Source organism: Dipodomys spectabilis, unplaced genomic scaffold, assembly GCF_019054845.1.
Source record: "Dipodomys spectabilis isolate Male_0828 unplaced genomic scaffold, ASM1905484v1 ptg000612l, whole genome shotgun sequence".
NCBI classification, from domain to species: Eukaryota; Metazoa; Chordata; class Mammalia; order Rodentia; family Heteromyidae; genus Dipodomys; species Dipodomys spectabilis.
Window position 1 is genome coordinate 2,824,557 of NW_024871289.1, and position 10,658 is coordinate 2,835,214.

The following is a 10,658-nucleotide window of genomic DNA, read 5'->3' on the forward strand; positions in this document are numbered from 1 at the left end:
CTAGGTAAAATGTGTAATATCTATACAAATACATATATATGATATATATTATACATGTATATGAATATCATTTTTGCCAGTTCGGGGGCTGGAATTCACGCCCTGGGAATTGATCCTGAATTTTTTTTTCTTCCAGGAGGTTAGCTTCCACTTCACCCAGAGCACAATAGAGTTATCCAGTCCCTGAGTTCAAATGCCAGGTATGGCTGATAAAATGGCCCAAATTCTTAGCCAGGACTTTAACATTTTGTGGGTGCAGGCACAGAGCTTGAACTCAGGTCGTCACAACTCTGCCTCAGCCTTGATTACCCTAGGCTGGGGTGCAGCTTTTACACCCACAGATGATCCGGGGATCCTAAGACCTGAGTTCAACTCCCAGCTCTGGCAAAAAAAACAAACCACCCAAGATGGAGGAGGAAAAACTAAACCAGGAAGTTTTACACAACAGTTTTACCTTTGATTCCTTTGTACTGTGACCATCCTAGGCCTCAATGACTCGGCTTGAAAATTGTATGTGACGTTGCAGAGCACAAGGATGGTGGGCTGTCAGTGAAGCCTGAGCCCAACCCAGAAACCTAAGTCCTGAGTTCGATCCTGGGACTGCCACCTACTCATTCCTATCTATAGGAACAATCTATAAATTTATTTATGGATGCATATACATATGTAAATACACATGCACACACACTGCAATCTACACATCTATCTATTTACATAGTGGCCACTCCTAGGGCTTGATCTCAGGTCCTCAAATTTTCCCGACAACTCCACTGGCATCAGAATGGTGTACTAACATTAACCCATTCATGAATTGGGCCTTCTAGGCCCGGAGCTCAAATCACAGAACTGCCAAAAACGTAATCCTGGTGGAAGAAGCCAATTGTCCCGCTTGTTTTCCTTGTAAGTGAAATTCCTGGGTTTCAGGAATGATGTATAATACATAGGCAAATCTATGTCCTATGTAATAGGATATAAAAATATATACATGTAATTATACTATCTAAAATATATAATAATTAAATAAAACACAAAATAAAATGAATGCAGTAAACATGTGCATATAAATAGACATCATGTATTTAAAATGTATTCGAATGTTATTTTGTCGAGTGCTAGGGCTTGAATTCAGCTCCTGGGAACTGGCCTGTCTTTTTTGTTTTCCAGAACTGTGAGCTTTCCCTTCCCCCACAGTGCTGCAGATTTATCCAGACCCATTGAGAGCTCAATCTATTTTTGACATATTATTTCAGGTTTTGACATAAAATATTAGCAATATACTGTGACATCATGAACATTGTGACATCACACTACTATTTTTAATGACCCATCACATTTGTGCCAACAAATGCTTTGGAATCGTCACAAGCCCGTTCTAAATTTATATACTCATTGTGAGTTAATGACAATTGAGGTCTGGAATGCCATTGTCACATCACCATTCTACTGCAACATCACAAAACTATTTTGAACTCATCTCTATTATGGCATCACCAACTAATTGTGATATAACAACACTCTTATGACATTATAATTTGACATCATATTGCAATTGTGATATTACATACTTTCACAAACATTACATAAATTAATGGCAATTAAGATCTGACATGCCATTGTGACATCACAAGCCCTTTGTGACATCATTATGAGTGTGAAATCTGACTGTTGTTATGACATCATCAGCTCATTGTGACATTACCAAGCTACAGTGACATCATAGCATTATGACATCACATTGCCATTTTGCTGTCATAGACACATTGTGACCTCATAACCATTGTAACATTACAAACTCTGTATGATGTCATAACCAGTGTGACATCACAATGTTGTTATAACATCTTTAGCTTATGACATTATAGCATCTGCCATTATGTCATTGTGAAATCATAGTCACATTATGAATGCCTAATCATTGTATTTGAAATGTGGCATGTGGGTTGATATCAGAAACTCATTGGGATGTCATAACCATTGTCACATCAAAATCCCTTTGTGACATCAATTTGGCAATGTGACATCACAATGGCAATGTAATGCTACTAAGGCATCATGATATCACAATGGTCATGAACTCACAATGGGTTTCTGATATCAACCGACATGCCACATTAAAAATAGAATGAAAAACATAATAGGCAAGCACAATGTGTGTATGACATCAGAATGACAATGTGATGTTACAATGCTGTAATGTCATTGTAGTTTTCCATGTCAAAATGAGCTGATGGTGTCATAATGGCAACATGATGTCACAATTATGATGAAGTCAGAAAGAATTTGTTATGTTTCAATGGTATGTCTGTCAGTTGTCATTAGTTCCCCATAAGGATATGGATACAAAAATGTTTCTGTGATGTCACAGAGGCCATGTGTGTTTTCAAAGGTGGTAAGAGGTCCTCAGTGGAATGGCACAATGTGATTCATAATGTCACAATGGAAATGAGATGTTCCATTGTGTTTTTTGATGTCACCGTGGTGGTGATGAGATCACAACGATTTTGTGATGTCACAGTTTGTTTGTAATATCAGAATGATATATCTAATTTCAATTACTTAGAATTCAATCTGAGGATACCAGGAGATAGAAGAAGCTTCATAGTATGGGGTCATATTATGAGAAAACCCAATGGGACAGTGATTTCACAAACACAATGTGATGACTCAACATCTTTTTATAATAATGTTTTGATGTCACAATTGGTGACGCCATACTGATGAGGAGGTCGTAATAGATTGGAGATGTCCCAAGGAGTTCGTGATGTCACAATGGCATATGGGATCTCAATTGTCATTAACTCACCATGAGTATATGAGTTTGGGAAGGGATTCTGATGTCACTAATATATATGTAGTCAAAAAGGTGAAGAACTGAAAGGTCTGAGATGTCACAAAATGACAAAATGGTTATGATGTCCAGCAGTGTGATATCAATATGTTACAATGCATTTTAGATATCTCATGTCATATCTGAAATATGAGGTCAAACACAGATTTTCAACTCACAAGGGCATAAGATATCACAATAGCATGTCACAAAAGTTATGAGGACAGGAGAGGTATTTGATGTCACAGTGTTAGTGATATAACAAAGGCAATGTGCTGGGACAAAGAGATTTTGATGTCACAAAGGTTATGTGTTCACAGTGGTTTCCTGATATAAACCCACATGGCACATTTGAAATAGAATGAAATCAAAGAATAGGCATTCACAATGGGTCTATGACATCAAAATGACAAAGTGATGTCAATAGAGCAATGTTTGATGGTATATGAACTCATTACCTTGCTCATGTTACTGTAATCCCTCTGTATACTATACTTATAATAAAAAAGACACAGAAGAAAAAAAGAGAAAAATGGTATGGTGTCATTGGGGTTTGGTGATGTCACAATGAGATGATGGTGTTATGATGATAATGTGATTTCACAGTCATAATTATTGCAGAAAGTATTTGTGATGATACAATACTATGTGTGATCACAATTTTCATTAGTTCACTATGAGGATATGGCTACACAAAGGTCTGTGATGCCACAGAGGTTATGTGTTTCTTTAAAGGTGCTTAGAGCTCACAATAGATTTGTGATGTCACAATGTGATTGTGAAGGCACAACAGCAATGTGATGTCACAATGGGGTTGTGATGTTACAGTAGTGATGAGGTCACAATGAGTTTGTGTTGTCAACATGAGTTTGTAATATCACCATGACATGTCCAATTTTAATTTCTACTAGTTCACAATGAGGATACAATTTCAAAGAAAGAATCTTAAGCTCCAAAGACCATGAGTTTTTAGTCATAACTTGTGTGATATGCAGCCATTAGGATATTTTAGTCCTTCAGTATGCTTAGAATCTGTTTTCAATCTCATAATAATTCAGGTATGACATATGATATCTATCAGAAATTGACTGACATCATGACCATTGTGATATCATATTGATAGACATCAAGACCATGGTGTCACATTGTGAACTCACAAATCTGTTAGGACTTCATCACATTTGTGCCAAAACGTGACATTGGAGCAAACACAGTCCCTTTGTGAACTCGTATCTTCATTGTGAATTAATGACATTTGAGATCCAGCATGCCATTGTGACATTTCCAGCCAGTTGTGACACAAACAAGACCACACTAAAGCTACCAGCACGACTATGATTATTGCAGCATTATTTACCATATCTAAGATATGGAACCAACCCAGATGCCCCTCAGTAGATGAATGGATCAGGAAAATGTGTTATGTATACACAATGGAATTCTTTGCCTCCATCAGAAAGAATGACATTGTCATTGCCCCATTTGTTAGGACATAGAAAGACTTGGAAAAAATTATATTAAGTGAAGTAAGCCAGGCCCAAAGAAACATAGGTCCCATGGTTTCCCTTATTTGCAATAACTAGTATATGTCTGAGTCAAGCAGAAAAGGTCAGATAAGTTGATGTTACTGGAATGAACCCTAAGATAAATATTCAATTTTTTTGGTTTTTTTTCCTTTCATGCAATTTTTCTATCATATTTACAAGATGATTTCTATGTTGCTTTGTATGTCCCTCCCCCACAGTGTAACCCATACTTTCACTGTATTTGATGTTGGTAGAGTTTGTGGAGGGGAGGGGAAAAAATAACAAATCTTTTAACTAGGGATACAGGAGGACCCATTGCAACAATGAGATGTACAAGTCGTTTTGTCGAAAAACAAACTTAAAAACTTTGGTGGGGGGGTGTGAGGAGGATTGGGTGGGGATAGGGGAGGAGTATGGGAAGAGTTGGGAAGGAGAAACAACGAGGAGGCAATAATGCTTGATAAGAAATTTACTCATTATCTTGCCCATGTAATTGTAACTTCTCTGTACGGTATTCTCACAATTAAAAAAAAAAACAACACAAGACATTACAAACCCCCTCCCAAAAAAATTGTGACAGCACAAACCTATTATAGTAGAAACACATTGTGATCTAATAGCCGTTGTAGTAGCACAATCCCTTTGTGACTCCACATTTCCATAGTGATATCACTAACCCACTGTGAAATTCCAATCCTCTCATACCCAATCCAAGTATATACCCGAATCCAGTGTGACATTTAGATCATAGTGACATCACACTGATAGATGTTAAGAGCATTTTGTCACATTCTGACAACACACACCTGTTAGGACTTCATCACTTTTGTGACAACGCATGCCTTTGGAGATACCACAGTCCCTTTATGAGCTCATATACTCATTGTGAGTTAATGACAATTGAGATCACATGTGTCATTTTGATATCACCAACCCATTTTGACATCACACACCTCTTGTAAACATCACTAGTGTGGCATCACCAATTGTGATATCAAAACCTTATTAAGATATCATATTGCAACATCACATTGCCATTATTATATCACTGTTCCATTGTGTTTTCTAAGACCTAGTATGTCTTCATATCATTTTAGAAAATTCATGGCCTTTTATACTTGTCTTCTGTGAACTCATATCCTCATTGTGAAATAGTAGCAACTGAAATTGGACATGTGATTATGAGATGTGACTTCACAAAACTAATTGATTTCATTACCAATTTGACATCCAAACCCATTGAGAACTTTCATTGCCATTTGACATCACTATCACATTCTGACATCCCAAACTTATTAGGACCTCTTAGCCCTTTGAAAAAAAACATATGGCCTTTGTGGCATCACAGTCCCTTTGTGTAACTATACCCTCATTATGAACTTCCAATTGGTATCAGACATGCCATTGTAATATCATGAACCCTTTGTGGCATCACCAGTGTTGCATAACATTTTAATTATGACAGCGTCAACTACTTTTGACATCACAAAAGTACAATGACAAGATAGCATTATGAGATCACATTGTCATTGTGATGTTACAGATAGATTGTGAATGCCTATTTTTAATTGTTTTTTTTTTTTCTGGTTGTGAGGCTTGAACTCTGGGCTTGGTTTTTGTCCCTGCTCTTCTGCTCTAGGTGAGCACTCTCTCGCTTGAGCCACAGCACCACTTCTGGTTTTCTAGTCGTTTTTATTGGAGATAAGTCTCATGAACTTTCCTGCCTGAGCTGGCTTTGAACTGCGATCCTCCGATCTCAACCTCCTGCGTAGCTAGTATTACAGGTGTGAGCCACCAGTTCAAGGCTATTTCATTCTATTTCAAATTTGACATGTGTGTTGATATCAGAAATATAATGTGAACTCATAACCATTGTAACATCATAAATCAGCAGTGACATCAAATTGTCATTATGACACCATCAGCTCATTGTGACATCACCAAACGACAATGACATCATAGCAGTATAAATCACAGTGACATTGTTACATCAAAGACGTAACAGTGTAAAGGCCTATTGTATGAATTCATTCTATTTCAGAAACCCATTTTGACAATATAACCATTGTGATATCACAATACATTGTGACATAACATTGCCATTGTGATATCATTAACCTGCTGTGCCATCACAAACCAGTCCTGTCCTTATAAGTTTTGTGCCATGCTGCCCTCGTTATATATTAGGCCCTTTATGAGCTCATAGTCTGTTTGCAATCTCAAATTTCTGGTATGACATGTGATATCAGAAATCCCCTGTGACATCATATTGCCAGATTTCATGAATATTGTGTCACATTGTGGCATCACAAAATTGTTAGAACAGCATCACATTTGTGACAACGCATGCTTTTTGAGACATTACAGTCCCTTTTTGAACTCATATATTCATTGCCAATTAATGACAATTGAGATCTGCCATGCCACTCTGACATCATGAACCCATTGTGACATCACAAATTTATTGTGCACATCATGAGAATGGCATCAACAACTAATTGTGATATCAAATCATTATTTTGACATTATATTGTAGTATTGCCGTTGTGACATCATTGTTCCATTGTGTTTTTACAAACCTATTATGGCGACATCACATCTTAGAAAATTCATGGCCTTTGAGATTTCAAGGTTTTTCTGTGAACTCATGTACTTATGACCCGTAAGGCAAGAAGACAAGCCATCGAGTCACAATTAATATAATAAACCAATTTACAATAGAAAGGGAACTGTGATTACCTTATCCTGGACTGGATACTCAGGTACAAGAGCATCCTTGACCAACCTCAGAACTTCAATGGGCAACCCCACCCTTTTTAATTGGTCTGCAAACCATCAACCAAAAAATTATGATCTCCAAAGCTCCAAACCTCAATGGGCAAGGCTTTTTACTTTTCTATTCCTCCCTCCTTCACTACAGAGCTGTCCTTCCTTCCTGGTCTTTCCCTTTATCCCTTCCATCACTTGCTTCTTTTCTTCAGGCCTTTCCACTCTCCACAGGCCTGCCCTACTCTGCCCCAGTGACCACTTGCCAACCTTCTGCTCTCCATCAACTTCCTCTCTTCTCAGGTTTTTCCCTTTATTCCATCCAGGTAGCACCCATTTTTATTTCCCCTTCCAATGCTCTGAAAATGCAACCTATATATAGGTTTACCCCCTCTTCATTCCAACGGGTCTTCTGCCTAACAGTTTTCAACCATCACTTCCCAAACTGCCCAATGCTCAATCACTTCATGACACCTCACCATGTGAGGCTTGACACTTTGGCGGCATTCCCCACACTCTCTGGTGGGCCAGGCCAAGAATTTACAATGATTATCAGCTCCCACAGATAATTCTGGCCCCACTGGTTATTACAGTATCCTCATAGTGAATTAGAAGAAATTGAAATTGTATATGTCATTGTTATATTACGAACTTGATGAGACATCACTAACCCATTGTGACCTAAGCACCATGGTGACATCACAAACTCATTGGGATATCACATTGGCACTGTACCTCTATGATCACATTGTGACAACCTAAACCTATTATGACCTCAGAAGCTTTGAAAGAAAGCATGGCCTTTGCGAAATCACAGGCCTTTTGGTATCCATACGCTTATTTTGAGCTAATGACAATTGAGATGAGACATGCCATTTTAACATCGCAATACCTTTGTGACATCATCACCGGTGTAATATCACATTGTCATTATGACAACATCAGCCCATCATGACATCATAAAACAATGACATTATAGCATTATGAAATCACATGGTCATTGTGATGTCTTTGATTTCATTCTATTTCAAATGTGGCAGGTGGGTTGATATCAGAAATACATTGTGACCACATAACCACTATGATATCACAATACCTTGATGACACCGTATTGCAATTATGATATCACTAACCCACTGTGACATCACAAACTGTCCTATTCTCATAAATTTTTGACATGCTTCCAGTGTGATCTCTTCGGCCTCTCTGAGTTCATAAATTGTTCAACTCATAATACTTCAGGTATAGCATGTGATATCAGAAATCCACTGTGACATCATGACCACTGTGACATCACACTGCCAGATATCATGACCACTGAGTCACATTGTGACATCACAAACCTGTTACAACTCATGACACTTGTGCCAACATATGCCTTTGGATACATCATTAACTCTTCTGAACTTATATATTCATTGTCAATTAGAGATCTGGCATGAGATTTTGACATCACCATCTCATTGGGAAATCACAAACCTGTATGGCATCAAAAACTATTTGTGACTTCAAAAAAATACTATCTCATGTAATGGTAACATCACATTACCAATGGGATTTTCACCATTACATTTTCACCAACCAATTATTTCCTCATAATATTTTACAAAATTCATGGCCTTTCTGACTTCTAGCTCCTTATGTGAACTAGTATCTTCATTGTGATCTAGTAGAATGAAATTGGACATGTAATGGTGATATTACAAATTCATTGTGACACCATTATCCAATGGTGTCACCACTGTGACATCACATTGTCACAGTGATATCTCGGTCACCTTGTGACATCCCAAACCTGTTGTGACCTCTTAGCACTTTTGAAAAAGCACATGGTACTTGTGACATCACAGTCCCTTTGGGTAACCATATCCTCATTGTGAACGAAGGACAACTGACATCAGACATGCCATTGTAACATTAAAAACACTTTGTCACATCATCTCCAGAGTGAGATCACATTGTTGTTAGGATACCATCAAATCATTGTGACATCTCAAAATGACAATGACGTCATAGCATTATGACATCACATTTTCATTGTTAGGTCATAGAGACAATGTGATTGCCTATTCTGTGATTTCATTATATCTCTAATGTGGCATATAGGTTGATCTCAGAAACCCATTGTGACCACATCACCATTGTGACATTACAATCCCTTTGTGACCTCATATTGACATTGTGATATTATTAATGCAATGTAATATCACAAACCTCTCTTGTCCTCATAAATTTTGTAACAAGTGTCTACCTTGACCTGGGCTGGATGCCCACAGCTAAATACAGCTTCAACCATGAACCCTCAGACCTCCAGAGAGCAGCCCAACCATTTGTAATCTGGTCTGCAAACAAGCAACCCCAAAAATAATGATTTCCAAAGCTCCACACTTCAAAGGACAAGACTTTTTTCTTTCTCTTCATCCTCCTTCTCTACAGACCTTTCCTACCTTTCAGGTGTTTTCATTTTTTTTCCTTCCACCATTCCCTTCTTTTCTTCAGGCTGTTCTACTTTTGACAGGCCTGCCCTGCCTTGTCCAGGTGGCCAGTTGCTGTTCTTCACCTCTTGGTCTCCCTCAATTTCCTCTCCTCCCAGGTTTTTATCCTCCTGCAGTCTCTTCACTTCTTTCCTTCCAGGCCTTTTCTCTCCCCTTCTGTTGCTCTGAACATGCCACCCATGTATAGGCTGTACCTTCCCCCACTGCAGTATGTTTCCTGCATAACAGTTTTCAATCATCACTTCCCAAATGTCCGTGCCCAATCACTTCATGGCATCTCACCATGTGGGGCTTGACAACCTATCTCCTTCAGCAGCATGTGCTGCCCCTTTAGCTGCATGCACCCCCCTCTCCGGTGGTCCAGACCAGGAGGCCTTGATGACTATCTGTTCCCATGGATGATAGGGGCACTGCTGGTTATTAAGTGTATCATGGTGAACTAAGAGAAACTGAAATTGGACAAATTTGTGATATTACAAACTCATGATATAACTAACCCATTGTGACCTCACCAATACTGTGACATCACAAACCCATTGTGACATCACATTGCTGTTTTTGACACCAGGATCACATTGTGACATCCCAAAACTATTATGACTTCTTATAACCTTTGAAAAAAATACGTAGGTTTGTGACATCATAGTCCCTTTTTGTACCTGAATCCCCACCATGAAATACTGACAATTGAGAATCAGACATGACATTTTAACATCAAAAAGTTTGTGAGATCATCACAATTGTGACATCACATTGTAGTTTTGACACCATCTGCTCATTCTGAAATCACAAAACTAAAATAATATGATAGAATTATAACTTCACATTGTCATGTGACATCATAGACACATTATGAATGCCTTTTCTGTGATTTCATTGTATTTCATTAGGACTTCGAGCTCCTTCTGTGAACTTGTATGCACATTGTGAAATAGCAATTGAAATTGGACATGAGTTTTAGAATTACAAATCATCATGACATCAAAAACCTATTGTGAACTCATCACAACTGTGTATCATGAAGCTATCATGGCCCCTAAGTAG